The sequence below is a fragment of the Propithecus coquereli genome, unplaced genomic scaffold, assembly GCF_000956105.1.
Source record: "Propithecus coquereli isolate 6110/MARCELLA unplaced genomic scaffold, Pcoq_1.0 Scaffold57, whole genome shotgun sequence".
Classification (NCBI taxonomy): Eukaryota; Metazoa; Chordata; class Mammalia; order Primates; family Indriidae; genus Propithecus; species Propithecus coquereli.
Window position 1 is genome coordinate 7,182,449 of NW_012151618.1, and position 22,355 is coordinate 7,204,803.

At 46.2% G+C, this 22,355-nt stretch overlaps 1 protein-coding gene across 1 annotated transcript in view; it reads left to right on the forward strand.

Moving 5' to 3' along the window:
• Window positions 1-22,355, forward strand: part of LIPC (lipase, hepatic) — a 143,064-nt gene that overhangs the window by 78,159 nt on the left and 42,550 nt on the right. The gene's annotated exons all lie outside the window — the stretch shown is intronic.

Below are 22,355 nucleotides of genomic sequence, written 5' to 3' on the forward strand. Positions count from 1 at the left end.
CCTGTCATGTTTCTGGCAGCAAAGAATGATCTGCCGGTTCTTACATGGCACTGGGAACACCAGGAACAGTCAGACACAGAACAGAACTCACAGGGCCAAATATTTTCAACGCTATCGAGCTACAAAAACCAGAGCCACACAGAAGCTCAGGCAACCACTGAGGCAAAGAGAATGAAAATTCCCCAATACTGGACATCAAAGGTCCCCAGTTCTCTGTAGCATCTGAGACTGGATGTGACAGCACTGGAGGAGGCCAACAGTGCATGAACAGGTCAGGGACCTACAAGGAAAGGATGCCACTCTACAGCCATCCAGGTGGGGCTACAGGCGGGGCTACAGGTGGGGCTGGCGGGAGCAGATGTGGGCCCACAGACCCACCTGAGCCTCTGCTATGTGCTCACCAGCTGGGTGGCCGCAGACAAGTGAGATAATCCTTGTGCCTCAGTTTCCTCATCTTTAAGAGGTGGGATAATAAAAGAGTCATGTATTTCGTAGGGTTATTGTGAGATTAAATGATTTAATATACAAACAAGTGTTGAGAACAGGGCCCAACACATAATAAGTGCTCAATAGTTGTTGTTGTTGCTGTTGTCACTGAACTGTCAGCCTGGCTGGGAGGCACGCCTAGGAGGTGAGACAAATATTTCACACATATGAAGATGCACTGTTCAGATGATACAAATCAACTGCTGTTAGAATGTTCCTCCCTTTCCTGTACCAAGATCTGTTTTCTTCATGCTCCACCCAGCCCTACACCAGCCCTTCTCTTCTTTGGGCCAAATATCCCTTCAATGAATCCTCAAACGACATGGTTTCCAGACCCGTCGCTCTTAGGCAACCCTCCTTAGAATAAGCTCAAGTTGCTAAACATCCATCTCTAAAGCCAGTTCCCACCCAGCCCAACATCCCAAGGCCAACAGCATCACTCCCGCCATGAGTTGAGTGTTCTGCTTCCATTACGAGGACCTCAGATCACATTCATGGGGCTGAGTCCCTCGAGCTGCCTCCTCACAGGAGGTGGCTGGTGCCTCCTTTGCCAGTGCTCCTGGACCTTTGATTCAGTAATGACACTGCTTGTGTCTCCTCCTTACTCAGCCAACTTGAAGGACTTCCTCAGAGGGGGTGGCAGCCACCTCCACCCAGTCTGTCTCCATTGACCCTGTCCCCATGGCATGTGCACTGCCTAGGCTGTGATTGGACGCCCTATGGCATCTCTGCCCACCCTGCTCTGGTCTCAAACAAACACCCGTATGGGGCTCCTTCCCCCAGCCCTGTGCCTTACGACTGGGCTCTCCTTAGCCCGGGAGGTGAGAGGCCGTGTAGGAAGGAGACTGCTGCACTTCTCATGGCATCTCTGGGGACCAGGGTGTGGTTTTGCTGCCTTCATAGATCTTTAAAACCACAGCTATGCCGGAGCACAGAAATAGAAGCCACACCCACCTTCTTTGGCAGGGGCACGTTGGAATAGGCTCAGTTCTCCTGCTACAACGGGAAGGGCCCGCTCCCACAGAAGGCACTTGACCAGCTGTTCTGGGGACAGCCACAGCTCAGGGGATGGGCCCACAAGCAGGGCAGGTGCTGACGCAAAGTCACAGCAAGGGTGGCCCAGGCCACCCTGCTCATTCCCTCTCCTTCCCCTGTCACCTCTGCTCACAATTCCAAATCCAGACCTCCAGCTTCTGAGAAAGAAAATATTTTCTTTCTCCAGATGATACTGACTGCTGAGAGGCTCCCCCAGTAAAGCACCAGTGTTCTTCCTGGAGACACAGGCTCCAACCGGCTCTGTGCCCCAGCCCCCAAGCCCTGCTGGCTTCCCCCACCCACCAGTCCTGCCATGGGAAGATGCTACAGGTGTGTGGGGTGACCAGGAAAGCACCAGCACTTTTACCAGTTGTGATCAGCTCAGGAAATGAAATTGGTTTTCACGACGGCTAAATTATTTGCAATTCCTTCTTCTTTCTCTATCCTCTCAAGAGTCTTCCTAACCAAGAGGGAAAAGTATTTGTTTTCTTTTTGTGCTCTCTTTTTAAAGAAAGAAAGAAAAAGAAACCAATGTAAGTCAAACTGACTTGATTTAGCTCATTATTAAACATATACAGGCCGGGCGCGGTGGCTCATGCCTGTAATCCTAGCACACTGGGAGGCTGAGGCTGGTGGATTGTTTGAGCTCAGGAGTTCGAAACCAGCCTGAGCAAGAGCGAGACCCCGTCTCTACTAAAAATAGAAGGAAATTAATTGGACAACTAAAAATATATACAAAAAAAAAAAGACTAGCCGGACATGGTGGCGCATGCCTGTAGTCCCAGCTACTCGGGAGGCTGAGGCCGGAGGATCGCTTGAGCCCAGGAGTTTGAGGTTGCTGTGAGCTAAGCTGACGCCACGGCACTCTAGCCCGGGCAACACAGTGAGACTCTGTCTCAAAAAAAAAAAAAAAAATATACATAGGATAATCTGTTCTTGGAGTGTGATCTGTCATCCGCATGCGGGTCATGTGACATATCTATGTTTCAGTTACTTCTCTGAATCAGGGCTCCCCCTCCCAACAAAAAGTATCGGTATTTGCCTTACTCTGGACAACAAAAGGGGCTCACTAAAATGGTCCCTTCTAAAATAAACAGTGGCCCCTAGGACAAATTTCAGTTTCTACAGTTCTAGAATGTAGAAAGGGCAACTGGCCAGTAACTTTAACACCCAGACTCTACCAGGCGTCGTGGAGGGGCCAAGGGAAACCTTCCCCTTGGCCCTCTGAGGGTTCACTGGAAAATCGACTCACAAAATGTGGATTAGTAAGAGAAAAGCACACAGATTTATTTTAACATGCGTCACACAGGGTGTGGCAGGAGAATGATGACCCAGTAACCCCAGGGCTACAGAGGTGTATATACCCTTCTTCACGGGGAAAGGAGAGAAGGGGAAATGCGGCAATTTGAGGGATAAGTAATGATTTTTAGGGGGAAATGAATGGATTTGAAGAACTTACAGTGGCCTGGGACAAAGTCTGTGGGGCCCATGGAGCAGACAATGGCAGGTGGATGATTCTCTCTGAAATACTGTAAGGGACCAAAATGGAACACGGTGTTTGTGACAAAATGTCCAGGTATATTGACAGACTTCAACCTTTCTTCGTGTGATATGAGTTCAGGTAATGAAAACTCAGGGAAGGGACCAGAGGTGATTGTTTTCTCTTTGATGGGTCCAGCCTGTAGGCAGATAAGGGAACTTGACTCTTCCCCAGATGATGAGCCACGTTCTCCGTTCTAATTCCAGCACCGGCCGTCATCTTCCCCAGTGCCCGTCAGCTCCTACTAGATCCTCTGAAAATCCCAGGTTTTCTGAATCCATGCACAATGGTTGGAAACAGATTAAATAAGCATGTGCTAACCTTATAGGTGTTCAGCAAATATATTTTTCTATTTTTCCCTACAAAATTCATTAACAGTCCTTGTTCTTTTATGCCTTTCTAAAGTATAATAGCCACCCTATTGCTTACCAATTCTTCAGTAAGCCAGGACTCTCCATGCCACGTCATTTACATGGATGCAACACTGTTTGCAGGACTCCTGAATTTATGCTGCCTGATGATCGAGAATCACTTCTGTCACTGTTACCAGTGACATGTCTGTGTTTGGAAACTGGCAGTGTTATACAAAACTACTTCATTATATAATAACAATGCTATCCATGAGGATCTAACATTATAGTTACCAGTCAAAATTTTAGCTGTTATCATTGGTATTACCAATTAAATCAATTCAGAAGAAAGAAGTTTTTAGAAATAGCAGAAGCTATTTATATCCTATTTTATTTCCATAAGACTTTAATCAGTTCCATGGTTAATAAAATTGTACATGTGCAGAATTGTATCAATTTCTCCATTCATTTGACACATATTTGTTGGGGACCTTCAGAGTGCCAACATTGTGCTAGGTGCTGGGCACATGGTCACAGACACAACTAATAAGAACTCAGCTCCCTGGCAGAGGAAACAGATACTATATTTTACCAATTGTAAAGCACACATTGTTCGTATCTTATTTAATATCTTTGCAATTGGAATGTATCTTACGCATGCTATTGGCCAGGCCATGGTTGTGACATTGATCAAAATTGCTCATGTTGCCATCATTTCAACTGAGCTATGTGTGTCGTTGAGTGGTACTGCATGAATTGAGCTTAACTGCCAGTTAGAATGTTTTTGAAAAGACTAACCCATGATTTGCACTCAAAAAGGCACCAGAGACAGAGGCAAGGCATAAATTTGATATTCATCATCAGAGTGACTGTCATCCTATAGTTTCTTACAAAGTAAAAGACAAGTGTTTTATGGAAAGATGGTCGCAATATATGAAGCCGTGCTTTACCGATGCATGTGCAAGAGGGTTGTCCATCATGCTCTAAGCAAAGCAACTGACAGTAGGAGAAAGTGCCAAACCCTTAACGTGGATGAAAGAAATCTCCAAACAGTGAGAGGCTCCTGTGGCCGATTCATGGGCTATCATTAAGACATCATGTTACAGTTTAATTTGTAGCTTTCTTTTCTCCTCTTTAGTGGTACATGAAATAATGGTATGTCATACTACGCATGACATTTTAGATTCAGTGAAATACTATAATAAACAAGTAAGCAAAACAAAATCATTACAGGTCCTGAAAGTGTTATGAGACAGTAAACAAGATGTTGGGATAAAGAAAAACAGAAGAACCCAGCTTAGATAGAGAGGTCAAGAAAGGTCTCCCCCAGGAGGGGAGGCCCAGGACAAGCAGCCCTGCGAAGAGCCAGCAGAACATACCAGGCAAAGGGAACCACTCGTGCAAAGCCCCTGATGTGGGAAAGAGCCCGTGTGTCCTGGGAGGACTTTATTGCTGGCCCCAGCCCTGGCCTGTTTGGAGACACAGGCAGCATGCAGCCACAAGCCAGTCTGACACACAGCAATCTGACACATCGAAAACATTATAATAAAAACAATTTTACATTTTTAAAAGTACTTATTGTATCTCATCCTGATAAACATGTGGTGTCAAATATATCCTAATTATTCTGGTAAAGGTACTGCCCATTGGCATTGCCACCCGTGAAGAGATCCCATAGTAAATAACCACAGGGGAAAACTTAATACCCAACTCAAATACGGCAAATCCCACTTTTCTGCCTCTTTAGCTCGAGTGTTTTCTTCTCTGAAGTCGCTCTGTGCCCTTGTCTTGGTACCCTTCACAGCCATACATTGTGCCAAAATGCCATGAATTCCTTCAATGAACAGTTTGGGTCAAGAGACTTAAAAGAATTTAGAAAGAAATTAACCTCAAATTTGCCAATATGCCTATGAACAAACTAGTTAATTTCCCATAGCAAACTGACCTGCTATAAAACGTCAGTTTACCTACAAACATCTAAACTGCCCCTCTGGGACTCACTTTTATTCACAAGATTTTAGGATCCTCTTTTAGACGGCAATAAAAACCACCATCCACAGGAGGCACTATAGTTTCTGAAGTGGATTTATACACACTCTCTTGCATCCTCCTCCCAACCTCTCTGTGACGCAGATACTAAGCTCCATTAAAGGACAAGGAGACCAAAGCTCAGGGAGGACAAAGGACTTGCCTAAGGTCACATGGCTGGTCAGAGCAAAGACAAAAGCCCAACATCAGGGCTCTTTTCATTTCTTTAAGTAGGTCATATGACCTCAAAAGTAAAGGCCAATGTGAGGGGTTAGATTGAAGTTGCCAGATAATATGTAAGACATCTAATTAAATTTGAACTTCAGACAATGAATAATTTTTTAGCATATGTAAATCCAAAATATTTCATGGGATATACTTACATTTTAAAAAAAGTTTTCATTGTTTATCTGAAATTCAAATCTAACTGGATGTCCTGTACTTTGATTGGCTGAATCTGTCAACCCTGTCACTTAAATGAATGTGAGCTATTCTTTCTTCCCACCATTCCCTACCTTTGGACCATCTATGTAGTTACCATTTCTCTCTTTCTCTTCCAATCAATTTTCTGCTAAATCAGGAATTTTTTTTTTTTTTTTTTTTTGAGACAGGGTCTCCCTCTGTTTCCTGGGCTAGAGTGCCGTGGCGTCAGCCTAGCTCACAGCAACCTCAAACTCCTGGGCTCAAGCAATCCTCCTGCCTCAATCTCCCGAGTAGCTGGGACTACAGGCGCACACCACCACGCCCAGCTAATTTTTCTATTTTTAGTAGACAGGATCTCACTCTTGCTCAGGCTGGTCTTGAACTCCTGAATTGAATCGATCCTCCCGCCTTGGCCTCCCAGAGTGCTAGGATTACATGCGTGAGCCACCACACCCGGCCTAAATCAGGAATTTTTAACCTAGAGGCTCTTGACCCTCTGTGTGTCTACGGACAAAATTCAGGGAAGTTCATGAACTTGGGTGGGAAAAATGAGCTCTTCACTAACTTCTAACTTGAATTTAACATTTCTTTCAATTATAAATGTGAGCAGAAAAACACAGTAGATCACATTACAATCATTGCAGATCCCTCAAAATATCGTTTACACTTACAACTGCTTCAACATCACAGTCATAAGTAGATTGCCACCGGATCTTATTTAAAGCACAGTGCAGTTTTGATTCCCCAAGAAGCAGATGCTGAGACAGAGTTTAGTGTGCAAGAGGTTTATCAGGGAGTGCCTTGGGGTTTCCTCACCTGTGGGAGGAAGGGGAAGGAAGCAGGAGAGGACAGAGGGAGAAATTCAGCCCATTGCAGGCTCAGCAGCCTTGGTCGACCCTACAGCAAGCTCCAGACCTGAAGTGACCTGCAGAGTTGTCTCCCATTTGGCCAAAATGGCCGGACCTTTAACTCCCCACTTGGATCTGTGAGGTGGCTCTCTGCAGCTGAAGCAGACAGTAAGGACTTACAGCGGCTGCCCGCTGACCACACTCCCAACACCCAGGGCAGCAAATCTTTCCCTGAATGGGATCTGGGCAGTGCATCGCCATGCCCACCTCAGTGAAGGAACTCACTGATGCCAAAACTTGCACACTAAGCTGTGCCACCCACTCCACGCACCATTCTTACTAGCACGGTTTATATAAAGGCCTAAGGGACCCAATCTCTGTGGTTAGTGATAAAAGGTAGTGAAATGGCCAATAAGACATCAAGAGAGAAATAAGGAGTTAGAGGATTCCTGGCCAATGCACCAACTGGGTGATCATCCTCGAACAGACTGACTCGGCCTTACTCAAAGGAACAGCACCTACTCAAACCAAAGTGGGCCACACTGCAAGGGCTTGCTCCTGGGAATGCCACTGGAATCAGACAGGCCTGAGTTCCGAACCTAGTTCTCCCACTAACTGGCCATGGGACACAGAGCAAGTCCTGGAGCCTCCACTCCTCCATCTGCTAAAAGGAGGTGCTAAAGCTCCCCATGCAAGGCCGTTGGGGGATTGAATGAAATTATTTTGCAAAGAGCCTGGCTCTCAGCAGCCATCACTGAATAAGCGGGCACTTTATCTTGTCTCTGTCTTCCAACCTCGCCCTGCCTCCACAAGGCAGTACAGACATGCCAGACTGAGGATAGGCACTGCTCCCTCAGCACCCAGCCTTCTGTAGCTTCCTAACCAGGCTTTGCTGGCTCCTTGCATTTTTCTCCTGACCAAATAACGAGCAGCCAAGCAGAACAAAGATGTGTGCACAGTGTGAGTACCCGCCTAACCTGTGAGAGACATTTGGAGAGCAAAGCAAGAACCTCCCCTTAAACCATCCTTGCATGGTCATTCTCCAGCTCTGGCCCAGCCCATGCCTTATCTGTGGCTTGTGCAGGATTGTCAAGAGCAGAGAGAACAGCTTTCATATGAAAGATTGTCTCTTTCCTGGCAGCATTTTCATCGGAGAGGGAGCAAGGCCCCGCAGGTTTCCCTGGATCTCCTTACTCTCCCAGCTATTGAAAAACTGACATCGACCACTTTAGTCTACCAGTGTACAAAATGACGGAAAACTAAACCCTCCATGTGCCGACCATTTGTCTAAAAATTTCGTAAAATTCTTATTTAATATAAAGCATTGTTATAAGGCCATGAGCCCTAACTTGTCTATCTTTTTATTATTATTATTATTATTCCAGGGTATTGTGAGGGTACAAACATTATAGTTACACTTTATGTCTTTGCCTCACTCAAGTGCGGGTTAAAGGCATGCCCTTCCCTCCGTTTAGTGCTCCCCGTGTCCTTTAGTTGTAGATTTGCCCCCCCATCCCCCTAATCCCTAGTAACTTGTTTATCTTATTTCCTTTTTTATTCCTAGCATCAAGCCCAGCACATAGGAAGTTTTAAAAAAAGGGAAAAGAAAAAAAATACATACACACGCATATAGATATAGATACATATACATTAGAATCAATCAATGAATGAATGGAGAATATATTTATAGAATACCTGGCACACAGTTGGCACTCAATAAACAGTAGCTTTTCCCATTGCTGTTTTTTTTGTTTTGTTTTCCCGCAACGTGGCCCTGCCTTAGCAGGACATCTGGGCACACCCCACAGAATGCAAAGATTCCATTCACTCTAGCGTTGTCACTCCCCTTCGTAGATGAGCAAGTCTAGGCTCTGAGAAGTTAAGTGATTTGGCAAAGGTTACAAGGTCACTAGGAGATCGTGCCTGGAACCACGTCTCCCTTACTAGAACCCTGGGGATTATAGAAATGACCGTGCTAAGAGCGATTGTCGGGTAAATGCTGTCTTCGTTGATGCCCTGTGATCCAGTTTTGGTGACCTGCACCAGACAGGTCCAAACTCAGAGGCCCAAAGGCCCACAGGCCGCTGTCCTGGAACTCAGTAAGACCAACACGTGGCCGAGCAATGCACACCGTTTCAGATGGAGTTGGCGAGGGAGATAGCACTGCCCTCCGGATAGACTTTGCTACACAAAGCTGACACACGACATCTCCTTTCAGCATCTCAACCACCACATCTGGAAGGCATCATTATTGTGTATATTTTACAGATGAAGAGACTGGGGCTCAAATAGCTTAAGAGACTTCCCTAAGGTCACTCAGCTAATGCCTGGAAAAACCAAAACTAGAATCCAGGATGCCTGACTCCACATCTTATGTTTTTCATCTGCACTACATGAAATGGCACAAAATGCAAATTAAATGATCATCTACAAGCTTATGTAATTCTGGCATGTTTCCAGCTAACACTTCTCAGCTGTGGATCCAACTCAAAGGTATCCTGTGGTCCTCCCCCTACCCCACCCCGTCCCTATTCCTGGGCCCTGGGCTCTGCCTGGGGAGGGAGTGTGGTGAAAGGGAGTAACTGAATCCTCATTAAACCCAAAGCCCTGGCTCAAGGAGATGCAGGCAGTAACTCATCCATTTCCTCTACCATGGGACTCTCCAGAGATTGTGGCAGGTGCTGCAGGGACATGAAGGGTAAATACACACCCAAGGGTTAGGCGCCAGGCAGGATCTCATGGGAGAGCTACAGGTATGGCTGGCAGGCCCCGCTGTCCAGAGGACAAGGGCACCCTGTGGTTAGTTTGCGTGAGTAAAGGCTAGATTGGAGCTCACAGAAAGCTGAAAACATATATGAAGAGTCTTTTACAGGTTCAGGTCGTTTAACCTGGTAATTGCACTTTCAGGAATTCATTCAGAAAGCATTGATGTGGGATGCGGAGAAAGGTCTATGAATGGGATTACATCGCAGTATTGTTTACATTTGAAAAAAAAAGTAGATGCAACTTAAATTACAACAGTAGAGGCTGGATCAAATAATTCTGCTACAACCACACATTGGCATTCTCTGTGGCCAATTATTGATGTCATGGGGAAATGTTCAAGACAAAACGCTGAGCTCTCAAATCAGGACTCTAAATGAAATATATATATATATATCTATGTACACAGACAAACTCGCGTATACACATGCAGACACATATTGCATTTTTAAAACTAGAAAAAAACCTTAATATAACAGTTATCTCCGATTAGGGGGTTATAGTTAATTTTGGTTATTTTTCTTCCTATTTTAGTGCTTTTCTCTCTTTCTAAATTTTCTACAATGAACATTTTATTCCTTTTTGAATTTAATAAAGAGTTTGGTTTAGGTTTTTCTGTTTGTTTTATTTTGTTTTTTAAGAGAGGAAAGACCGTCCAAGTCAGAGGCAGAGAGGGATGTGAAAAATGAGGACAGGGCCTTTGAACCAGGAGCGGTACCAGGGAGGAAGAACAGTGACCTGGGCAGGCCGGGTCTGCCAGACTGCCTCAAAAAGCCACAGGGATCAAAGCCCACGGGTAACTTCTCTAGACCCAACAGCCTTTTACGAAGGCAGAGCGAGTCTCAGACCTGTCCCACCTCATCTTAAGGTGGCCTGGTTGTAGTGGCAGAGCCTCAGCAGAAGTACGTGCCCGGGGATAAGTTACCAAATACGGGCTGCGCGCCAGCTGCTCTGGGCGCGACAAGGCAGGGAGCAGAACAAGGGGAGGTGATGAAAGGTGAAATCCTGGCCCCTGTCCTCAAGGAACTTACAGTCAACTTGAGGAAGCGAGACAGCCGTAAAATGATGGCCTGTGACGGTGAAGGGTCATCGCACAAACATCCTCCAGACCCCAGAACAAAAGCCCCATCTTTCAGCTCCATTATATTAGGCCAAACCCAATATAGGAGATACAGAGGAATACAGAAAAGCAAAAAGTCTCCTCCAAACTGATAAATGTTTCATCCCAAAGGACATGCGACCTTTCTCAGGCATCCTGCCACTGCCGAAGTCAATTCTTCACGGCCCGTGGTCCCCAAATTCCGCTCAGCACAGTCTGGAATCAAGGAGTTCATCTAACGGAAGCTTAACAGATTCAGAATTCTCTAAAATTCCACATCCCTTTCTGCCAAGAAGCTGTTTTGAAAGATGACACTCCCTTGATGTGAATTTGCAGCCGGCCCCATTAACGAGGCTTCAGTCAGAAAACATTTTTAGATCAACCCTGTTCCAGACACTTGCTCCCAAGGACAAACTAGAAGAAACTCTGCACCAGCTCAAACCTTTCTGAGCTCTTTGATGATCAGAAATGAGGGAAAATATGAGAACGAATCTTATTAATCCGAATATTCTCAACAACCTTCAAAGCAAACCGTTCCTCTGTGTTCTAGGAAGCATAGGTCCAGCAGAGCCGGCCCCTCTGGCCCTAACTCCTATTAGCCAAGCCAACCCCTTATAAACAAACAGACCCCAGAACAGTGGGGGGAAACTTTAAAAATCAATGGAGGAAAAGGAAAAGGAAGAGGAAGTAGGTAAATGAAAGAAGGAGAACGAGGATTGGAAAACTAACTGCAATTAGCACTTGCCTCATTTTGTTTAAAAAAAAGCATAAGGTCCCCCCGTGGCACAGCTCCCTCAAAGAAGCCCCCTTGGTTTCCTTTTGTGCAACTGAGAAGTCAGGAGACACCCCGAGGCAGCTGGCATCTGCATCCTGGCCCCACTCACAAGCGGCCGAGCACCCCAGAACTCTTCCCACCATGTGCGACTACATTTCTCTCGGGTGTGGCGGGAGGGGTGTTTCCGTTTCCAAACCTCTGAGCCATTTGCTCTCAGATAAACAAACATCTCCTCAGCCTTTGCCAACTTCGCCCAGCCAGAAAGTCATAATGCAGAATTAGTAGCATTTCAATCACTTGGGTGACAAGCTGGTGACAGGCTGAAATAGGATAAGCGAAGCAATCAGATGTCGTTACAGGAAAGAGGCGATGAGGAGGGAATGGTAACGGCGACGCAGTAATCGTCCTCATCACAAAGGCCCCTGTTGACACAAAGTTTGTCCTTGCCAGTCTAACAAAGTGAACAAGAGCACCTGTTTGTAGTCAGATTCCAGCTCCTCTATTTTCTAGCGGTAGGACTTGGAGCAAGTTTCTAGACCTTTCTGAGCCTTGGTTTTCTATCTATTGAAGGTGGGTAGCACGCTCTACTTCATAAGATTGTTGAGAGGTTTGCGTCAAATGATGCCTGTTTGACTCAAAGGCATTTGCAAAGCATTAGAAGTACCAGCAGCAGGAGAAGTAATGGTAGTATCGGCATTATAATAGTGCTTTCTATTAGTTCAGCTGGTATTATGTATTATTTCATTTTACTCTTATTTCATATAAGAGATATTTTTAACCCTATTTGGTTGAAGGGAGAAAAGACAACCAGAAAGGTCAAATGTCCTTCCCAGGAAGTGGAAGAAGTTAACGGGGACAATAAGGGCTACACCTTAGTTTCCTATTGCTTCTGTAACAAATCACTGCACGTTTAATGACTTAAATTGGTGCTATCTTACAGTTCTGGAAGTCAAAAGTCCTAAAATTGAGGTGTCAACAGGGCTGTTTTCCCTCTGGAGACTCAAGGAGAGGATCCATTTCCCTGACTTCTTCAGCTTCCAGAGGCCACCTGTTGTCCTTGGGCTCGTGGCCTCTTCCTCCAGCTTCAAAACCAGCAGCAAAACGTCTTCCAATCTCTCTGACTCTCACTGTCCTGCCTCTTTATTACAAAGATGTCTGTGGTTACATTGGGCCCATCCAGATAAACCAGGATAATCTCCTCATCTCAATATCCTTAACTCAATCATTCCTGCGAAGTCCCTTTTGCATGTGAGGTAACATATTCACAGGTTCCAGGAGTCAGGATATGGACATCTTTGGAAGTGGTCATTATTCAGCCTACTACAGACTGGATCTGGCTGGGGAGTTTTGTTTTTGTTTTGCTTTAAATTTTATGTATTTATTTATTTATTGAGACAGGGTCTTGCTCTGTCGCCCAGGCGTAGTACAGTGGCACAATCATAGTTCACTGTAACCTCAAACTCCTGGGCTCTAACGATCCTCCCAGTTTGGTCACCCAGGTAGCTGGGACTACAGGTGTGCACCACCACACCTGGCTAATTTTTTAATTTTTTTATAGAGACAGATTCTTGCTCTGTCACCCAGGCTGGAGTGCAGTGGTGCAATCATAGCTCACTGCAGCCTTGAACTCCTGGGCTCAAGGGATCCTCCTGCCTCAGCTTCCCAAAGTGCTAGAAACACAGGCATGAGCCACTGCACCCAGCCTCTTGCATTTATTTATTCTACAAATACTATAGAGCAGCTACTATGGGCAGGGCACATTTATAACTTATTACCTGCTCCTCTCTGGATATAACCACATCAGAATCAAGCTTTGTTAGTGTGAAATAAAAGAGTCTTTACACATATATCCTAAAATATCACTGAACCCCAGACTTTAAAAAACAAAAGGGGCCTCAGGAGACCATTAGCCAGTCCTCTTATTCTACGAAGTAGCAGACTCAGACCCAGAGGAGTATTATAACATCCGCATTGCCAAAGAGTGAGTTTGTGAGAGTTTATAAGGCCTAAATTAGGATGGCAGGAAGAAAAGCAAACAAACTCAGAGGCATTTTGAAAACGAAATCAGTGGGCTCGAGTAGCCTGGCAATGGGGTGGGAGAGATGTAGGGGCCAAGCGTGCCTGATGTTTATGGCGTGGAGGTGTCATTCACTGAGCTGGGGACAGATAGCAGAGGAAGGCCACTTTCTTGGAGAAATAATGTATTTAATGTGTTCTAGAACTTGGATCTCTTTTTAATATCACTGTGAAACTTTCCATTTCTCCTTCTCTCCTCAATTCCTGTTCTCTTGCAAGCACAGATAATTATGGTCTGACCACACGTGTCAGCGCTCTTTCTTTTTGCTGACACTGAGCGAGGCTGTGAGGATGAAGTCTTGTCCCAACAGCTACCAGCCTGCACTTGAGCCCCAGCCAGTGGGATTTGCTGCACACCTTGGTTTGAGCTTTAAAGATGTGGCCCCACTGTCCTCTGGCTTGCCTTGTTTCTAGGGAGATGTCTACTAAGTTCTTATCTTTGTTCCTTGGTATGCAATGTGGCTTTTTACTCTGGCTTCTTGTAAGGTTTTCTTGTAATCACTGGTTTTAAGCAATTTGATTTTGCTGTGCCGTGGTGCAGTTTTCTTCATGTTTCTTGTGCTTAGGGATCACTGATCATCTTGGATCTATGTATTTAGAGTTTTCATCAAATTTAGACATTTTTCTGCCATTATTTCTTCAAGTATTTTTCCTGTCCCCTCCCTCCTCTCCTTTGGAATCTGCAGTTACACATACATGAAGCCTCTTAAAATTGCCCCACAGCTCCCTGATGCTCTGTTAATTTTTCAGTCTTTTTTCCCTGTGTGTTTCATTTTTGGATAATGTGTGCTACTATTCCTTCAAGTTCACTAATCTTTTCTTCCGCAGTATCACATCTCACCCAATGTACTGCTCATCTCAGATGTTGTTTTTTCAATCTCTGGAAGTTCAATTTAGATGTTTTATGTCGTACATATTTCTTCTTAACATGCTTACCCTTTCCTCTACCTTCTTGAACAAGTAGAATATAGTTACAAGAACTGTTTTAATATTCTTGTTGACTAACGCTACCGTCTATAACATTTCTCGGTTGGTTTCCATTGATCTTTCCCCCCATAATTGTCAGGTGTGGGACCAGATGTCAGGTCCGTGTTCCCTGGCTCTTGGTTCCCAGTACCAAGGAATGGTTACTGGTACCGAGTCGACAGAGCAAATGAGCAGACCAAACAGATACAAGCAGGCAAAGTGCCAAAGTTTATTAAAGCATAGAACATTCTGGAGAAGGAATGGGCCAACCCCCGCAAGTGGAGGAGACCCTGAGTTTAATAAGACTTTTCTATTTTATGCTGAATCCCTAATTTTATGTTAAGTGGGGGGTGGAATATTCATGGTTTTTCTTGGAAAAAAGTGGAGAATTCCCAGAATGGTGAATCCTCCCCTTTTCTATCCTTGTAAGGCAATTTCCAGGGGTTGCCATGGTATTTGTAAACCGTCATAGCGCTAGGTGTGATTTTTACTATGTTAATGAGGGAGGTCATTTGCGGATACTGTCACCTTACTTGTACGTATGCTCCAAAGACCCTCAATTGTGGCCTTGGTCATATCTCCACTTTGTGGCCTTTCTACCTCTTTCTGGTTGGTCAGTCCTTGGGGACCCCTTGACATCATCTGTTTTTTCTTGGAAGCCACCCCTTCTGGTCAATTTGTTCGTCCTAGTAGACAAAGCATCTCCTAAAGTCATCTATTTCTCAGTGGAACCCCCACCTAGATAAAGCATCTGTTCCCCTTCCTCCTTGTCCCAACCCAACATTACGGGTTGTGTTTTCCTGCTTCTTTGCATACCTGGTAATTTTTGATTAGATACCAGCTATTGTAATTTTACCTTATTGGTGCTGCATATTATTGCTAAACATTCTTTAGCTTTGTTCCGGGGTGCACTTAAACTGCTTAGAAACAGTTTGATCCCTTTGAGGCTTGCTTCAAAACTTTGTTAGGTAAGCCCAAAATAGCCTTTAGTCTAGGGCTAATTTGCCCCACTCCTGGGGTGACAACATTTTGAGAATTCTTGCCAATGCCTTATGTTTACTAGGTTTTTTCACTCTGGTTGGTGGGAACACAAATTCTTCCAAGCCCTATGTGAGCGCCAGGGGATTGTCACACCTGCTCCTTTCTGGTGGTTCTTTCCCGGACTCAGGTAGTTTTCTTGAGTGCCTGTGCTGATCTCTGCTCAGCTGAAGACTAGGGGGGACCCTCTGCAGGTCTCAGGAGCTCTCTCCTCTCCAGCACTCTTCTTCATCAGCCCTGGCTGCCTTGGCCTGCCCGGAATTCCAGCTCTGTCTCCCCCTCCACAGGGAGGGGCCCGTAGGCTGGAAACTCTTTCCAGGTTGCAAACTGGATCAACTATAGAGCTCTTCCCATTTATTTCCCCTTTCTCAAGATCACTGCCCCATGCTGCTTATTGCCCAGTGTTTGAAAATCGTTGATTCATATCTTGTCCAGTGGTTTAAGGTGAGAAGGTGAATCTGAACACTGCTGCTCCACCTTGGCTGAAAGCGGAAGTCCTCTGCTGTGCTGTTCTATGCTTTTGAATACTGGAACATGGAGTGGATCACTTAAAAGAATTAAACCCACCTCAATCCTGTTAAATTACTGGGAAACAGTTTCATTAGGATGGAAAGCCCAGGTCCTCACGGTGCAGGTGGAGAAAAACTTCTCATGCCGAGATTAGGATGCATAAAAGTAAAAAAGTTTATTTTGTCCTTTTAGAAGGAGAGAGCGAATGAGAGAGTGAGAGAGGAAAGAGAGAGACAGCAGGGAGAGGGCGAGGCATTCCAAAGAAAGAGAAGGGGGTGCCAGCCCTGACACCGAATGGCTTATTGATTTTAAGGAGGATGAAGAGGAAAAAAAATAGAGATGGCTGTAAGTTGATAACAAAAGCAGCAGCAGGATGTCAAAGTCCAAGAGTTGGTTTCCCTGCCTTTCCTTGGAGATGGGACTCTGCCCTTGAGATACGGTTGAGGCTGTAGCTCGTTCTCCTGCTGTTTACTCAGGAGCTCTGTAAAAGCATATTTTCAAAAAACAATTTTAAAGAGAAAGATTTATACCTCTTTTCCGTCTGTTCAGTTCTTTTCAGAAGTTGAGCAAAATAGAACTCCCACGGCGTGCCTGTTAGAGGGAGAACTCATAGGATTGATCTTTAACTGTTACTAGGAAATTACGGGATTAGATATTTTCCTGTTATTTCAGCAAAGTCGCCCCTTTCAAGTTTACTTTTTTTTTTTGAACCAGAGTCTTGCTCTGTCGCCCTGGGTGAGTGCAGTGATGTCATTATAGCTCACAGCAACCTCAAACTCTTGGGCTCAAGTGATCCTCCTGCCTCAGCCTCCCAAGTAGCTAGGACTACAGGCATGCTCCACTAAGCCTGGCTAAATCTTTCTATTTTTTTAGAGATGGGGTCTCACTCTTGCTCAGGCTGGTCTCAAACTCCTGGCCTCAAACAATCCTCGCGCCTCAGCCAGTTTTACCCTTTTAAGTTTGCTTTAAAACTTCGTTAGGTAGAACAAGATCAGCCTTTGGCCTACATCAAATCTGCCCCTAGATTACTAGCCACACTGCTTATGTTGTTAATATTAATCATTACAGTATGGTGACAAAATATCCATGTCCCACACTATTCGTTACTAAGTCTCCCTTCAACAACTGCATTCGAGTGGAACTGTTTACTGCCGCACCTCATTCTCTTATTAACTCTCAAAGCAAAGTTCCCCACGGTTTTAATGAACACCTAAAACTTCTTTGGTGCCAGTTTTGTTCAGCATCAGGGCTCCTGCCTCTTACTCACGGGGAGTTGTACTCTCTTCTCCCTTGCGCGACGTAGCACACTGAGCTCAACCGTATTCCGTCAGACTAGCGTTGCTGTAACAGTGCATGTCCACACCAGGGAGGGGCTGCAGCCCTAAGCCTCTTACGTGACAAAATCAAATCCAAAATTCAGCATTAAAAATACCTCGCTTTTCTGAAGAGAACCTCTTTAGAGGTCTCCCAAGAATTTAAAAGAGGATTTCTAGACTACAAGTTCCAGGGTGGAGAGCTGCAGCCTAAGAGAATTGCGGGGATGTTTGAAGCCCTGCCCACAGTTCCAGTAAACGCCCTTTGTACATGAGCTCCTTTCCCACACAAACGCGAGGAGGAGGCCATGACCCTGGAAACTGAACCCAGGGAAACAGAAACCCTGCTGAAGCTATTCTTGCCCTGACCTTAGACACAAAAACACCCACATAAGCTAGATTTGCTGTCACAGTCAAATAAAATAATAACATGTAAGCATTTCAAAGAGATTCCACTGACATTCTCACTTGTGATCTGACAACAAGCCTATAAGTAAGGCAGGCATCTCGGCTCCCAAACAACAAATGAGGAAATGAGCCTCGCAGAGGTTAAGTGATATGAGCAAGGTCAGACAGCTAGCTGGTGGCAGAGCAGGGCCCTGAACCCAAGTCTTTCAACTCTTGGTCAAGAGCGCTTTTCATTCTGCCCAGCTTCCTCTTTCCCTGTATCGGAAAAGGGAACAACCACCAGCTTCCTGTGTTGACCCTAGACCAGAGTTTCCAGATAGCAGCACTGTTGACATTTTGGGCTGGGTAATTCTTTGTCGTGGGGGTGCTGTCTTGTGCATTGGAGGGTGTTTAGCAGCGTCCCTGGCCTCTACCCACGAGATGCCAGCAGCACTTCCCTTGCCCCCAGTTTTGACAACCAAAAATGTCTCTAGGCGTTGCCATGTTGTCAAATGCCCCAGGGGCAAGGAGAGGGTAGAGAGGGACACAAACTCACCCCTCTGTTGAAAATCACTGCCCCAAATGATGCCTGAGAATGTTGCAGCAGTGATGAAGTTTGTTCCGTGAAAGGAAAAACAAAATCAAAAGAGGAACTTGTGCTATGCCAATGAGTCTAGGACCACGGAACTCAGCAGAGAGAGAGGGAGAAGTGTGCAGCCCCAGGGTGTTATCTAAAAGTACTCTTCTTGGCCGCCCTCTAAACTTAAACTTTTAGTTTAAGTGCTCTCACTCCACCCCTTCAGGCCCAGTCAACTCTGCAAAACCCAAACCACTTTCCAAGGAGACATTTCTGGAAGGCAATGTGGAGTTAGCTAATGTGATGAGGGGCATAGTATTGAGTAATTATCAATAGGACGTAGGCTCTGTACATGCAACAACACGGATGAAGCTCACACGGTGTTAGGTGAGAAGAGCCAGGGACAAACCAGCACCTACTGTAGGCATCCACTTATACGAAGTTTAAGAACAGAGAAAGCTAATCTCTGGTGATGGAACTCAGAATAGGTACGTCTTGAGTGGTATGGCCTGAAGACAGGTTTGAGAGAAAGGAAACATTCTGTCTTGAGATTTGTGCACCTTATTGTATGTGAGTTATACATCATATAAATATGTAAGCCTCATTACCTTAAAAAAAAAATGTTGATTCTGGAACCAGACTGCCTGGGTTTGAGTCCCAGACTGATAAACTCCGCAGCACATAGAGGAAGTGTACAGTAAGTTTTCACATCATTATAATTAAAGGAACCACACTTCCAACCAGCAAAGTGAGGGATTGAGAGAGGTGCTTCTGAACCCCTTCTGCTGACCTCGGCCTCACCACTCACTGCATCCAACTGCATCCAGAGCACGTATGTGGTAGCTACATGCCGGCTCAGCCAGCCCCCCTCCGTAGGCTTCCCCCCACAACCACCGAGATGGGCACAGCTGCCATCCTCTCTCTTCCGCAGTTCCCTCCAGTTCTCTCTGGAGGCTTGCTTAGGAGCTTCCCCTCTTTGCAGAGCTCTTCGTCAATAGACTGAATATTTACAGAATACGGCAGTTTTGATTAAACAGTTCATTTCGCTGGAAACTGGGGTACTGTACTGTGTCTCCTCCTGGGTTATTTTCGGCATCAGCAGCCCTTGCTCCTAGCACACGTTTCTTTGCATTTTAAGGCCGAGCAGAAGAACTGCAGTGAAACAGATCAGAGGAGAAGCACATGGCATTTCTCTCTACCTTTCCCGCACTGTTTCCCGGAGGATTTACCGGGGTATCTTTGCTGCCATTTGCTCCTTACTATCTTTAATCCTTCTCTTTGGAAACCAGCTGAGTCAGAAGGAAAAAAACAAATGCAGGCATGTGGAGAAAGAGCATCAGATGGTGTAGGAGACCTGGATTCTAGATCCAGCATCCAGTTGTGTGATTGATTGGCAGATGTTTTAACTTTTTGGTACCTAGGTATGGGGACTTCTTATTTTTGATTCTGTTAAATGAAGTGATTGGTCCAGATTTGCGGATTTTGAACATATGTCAGCCATGGAAGCCTCCCTCCAAACAGAATCTCAAGCAGAAAAAGGTTAAAACCTAAAAACGAAGTGGTGTGGGTTGAAATGGAGGTGGGCAGTCAGGAACCCCCCCTGTCCTCTGCTGTCTCCCCCCATCCCCCACAGCACCCCCCTCAGTACCGCCACAGGAGCCTGGGGCTTAGGATCCTAGGAGCACAATTTATAAGCCATCATTAAATTTGTCTATTAAAAAAATCATTTCCTAGCCAGCTAAAATACTGCTCTGAAGTGTCCCATTTCTATCCATCCCCCACAGCACCCCCCTCAGTACCGCCACAGGAGCCTGGGGCTTGGGATCCTAGGAGCATAATTTATAAGCCATCATTAAATTTGTCTATTAAAAAAATCATTTCTTAGCCAGCTAAAATACTGCTCTGAAGTGTCCCATTTCTATTCATTCCACACATTATAAACAGACCTTCTGTACTTTAAGAGAACTCATGTGTAAAACCCTACCTGACACGTATCTGCATGGAAAAGACTGGAAGGAAATACACAAAAACGTCAAGAGAGGTCACCTCTGGGTGATGGGAATTCAGCGACAGTAACGACTGCAGCAGGATGTTCTGAGGTTTTCATTTTCCCGCGTCACCACCTGTAACAAACATTTCTCAAAGTGCCCAGGCCTGTGCCCGACCCTAAGGCCTTGCCTCCGACAGGGCGGCCGGGACTAGCCACCGAGACGCCAACACGCAGAGATGGGTGCGAGGGCGGCGCTGCAGGACACGGCCCGATGGAAACCCATCCACAAACAGCATTTCCTCAAGTGTGTCCCGTGGACTCGTGTCCCAGAAATGCTTGGCCAAAAGACGGAACGAGGTGGGCAGGGGTGGCTTGCTCCAAAGTAATTGGGTTTGGAACCACCGTACGCCACATGCCCCTACTAGAGATTAAATGTGCAGTAGCTTCTTAGGGTGTCTCTCAGGCCAGCAGGAAGCCCGATTAATGTTGCGTCATACAACATTTCCCAGATTTATTTTTTCTTTAACTTGTTTTTTCCCATAACTTTTATTAATGTCTCGAGAAATAGTTTGGGATCAGAAAAGGCTTCATGAGGGCAGTTTTTAAAGACAGAATTATAAGACTTGAAATAAACCAGGAATTGCAGAAGAGGAAGGGAAGAGGGAAGGACACAATTTGGGGTCTAGATAGCTGTGAGAAAAGGGCAAACAAGGACCACCCACGATTCCAAAGAATGTGCAGAACTTTCTTCTTGTGTTGGTGCCTTTCCTTCCAGCACCTTCCTGGAGAACAGACAGGGCAGGGATTGCCGTCAGTGGGCCAGCAGCTCGCGCCCATGGAGGGGGGCTGTGGGCATTGGAAGTGAAGCAGTGCAGCTCCCTGCCTCTGCCTCCCTCTCTCCCGGTGTTGGCTCACTGTGACAATTCTTTCCCTAGGAAGGGCAGAAAAATGAAATTGTCCCATCGAATCAATTCAGCAAATAACCCACATCCGTGCAGGCCTTGTGCTAGGTGCCGGGACCACGTGGATGCATTAAAATGTGTACAGAGTCCAGTGGTGAAGTCAGCAAGCAAACAAAGAACCCACCCACAAGGTCTACACAGGGACCTGGGGAGCAAGACAAGGGCCCCTCCCCCGACAGGCTGTCAGGGGGACTTTCCCCATGTTCTAGTTCCTCGAGGGACTAGAGGGCTGAGGCGTAGGAAGGGAGAGAGGCTGCGAGCAGAGGGATTGCAAGGGTACGGAGGCAGCCAGGACCTCCGCTCTGCTGCGGCAGCCACCGTGTGCTGGCGGCTGGGGGCGGCGTGAGCTGGGGGCACTGGAAGCAGATCCTGCCGGGAAGCAGTCGCACACGCTCCTGCCACACTGAGCTACCGTTGCTGATGCAGGAGGGGAAGGAAGAGGAAGAGGCAGTGGGAGATGACTCATGGGGCCAGCAGTGCCTGAAAGAGAGGGATGTGTGAGCAGAATGAGGAAGTTAGCAAAAGCTGGTGGAGGTAGGAGGTGGGAAGACAGGTTCAGTCTTCAACAAGTCAAGCAGGTTATGTAAGCAGTCCAGGCATGCATGACGATGATCCTAGTCATGATCAGAATGATAACAAAGACGACCACGAACTCTCTCCTCTCTCTCGTTCCTTCCTGGTTGTCGGAGTTGGGGGGGTTGGAGGGAGGCTGCAAAGAACGATGATCAGAAGAGAGAGTTGCATGTCTTTTTCAGAAGGCACCTGGGGCAGGTAGCGTTGGTCCTAGCTTCCCCACCCATCTCTGACACCCTCCCGCGTTCATTCCTCTGCAGAAGACAGGCCGGGCTGGTCCCGCTGTGTCCTGTGCCCCACCACCCTCAGCACCGCAGTGGTCCGTATCTAGGACGCCCTCTCGCTGACTCTCCTCCCTGGCGTGACTGGCCTGAGCCTGGCCCTACAGTCCTACCCCAGCTTCCAAGGAGCTGCAGAGGCAGAGACCCAGGGCCACCGCACACAGAACACTCAGGCACCCTCCTCTTAGATGCTGTTGTCTCCGGCACAGATGCCGAAATCTAATAACACATTCCCCGGGTGTTTTCAAATCCAGACACACCAGAGTTTGGTTCCAGCCTCACTGTGGGCAGGCCCCAGTCTCACCCCCAGCCTCAGGCCGGCTCTGGCTGGGGCT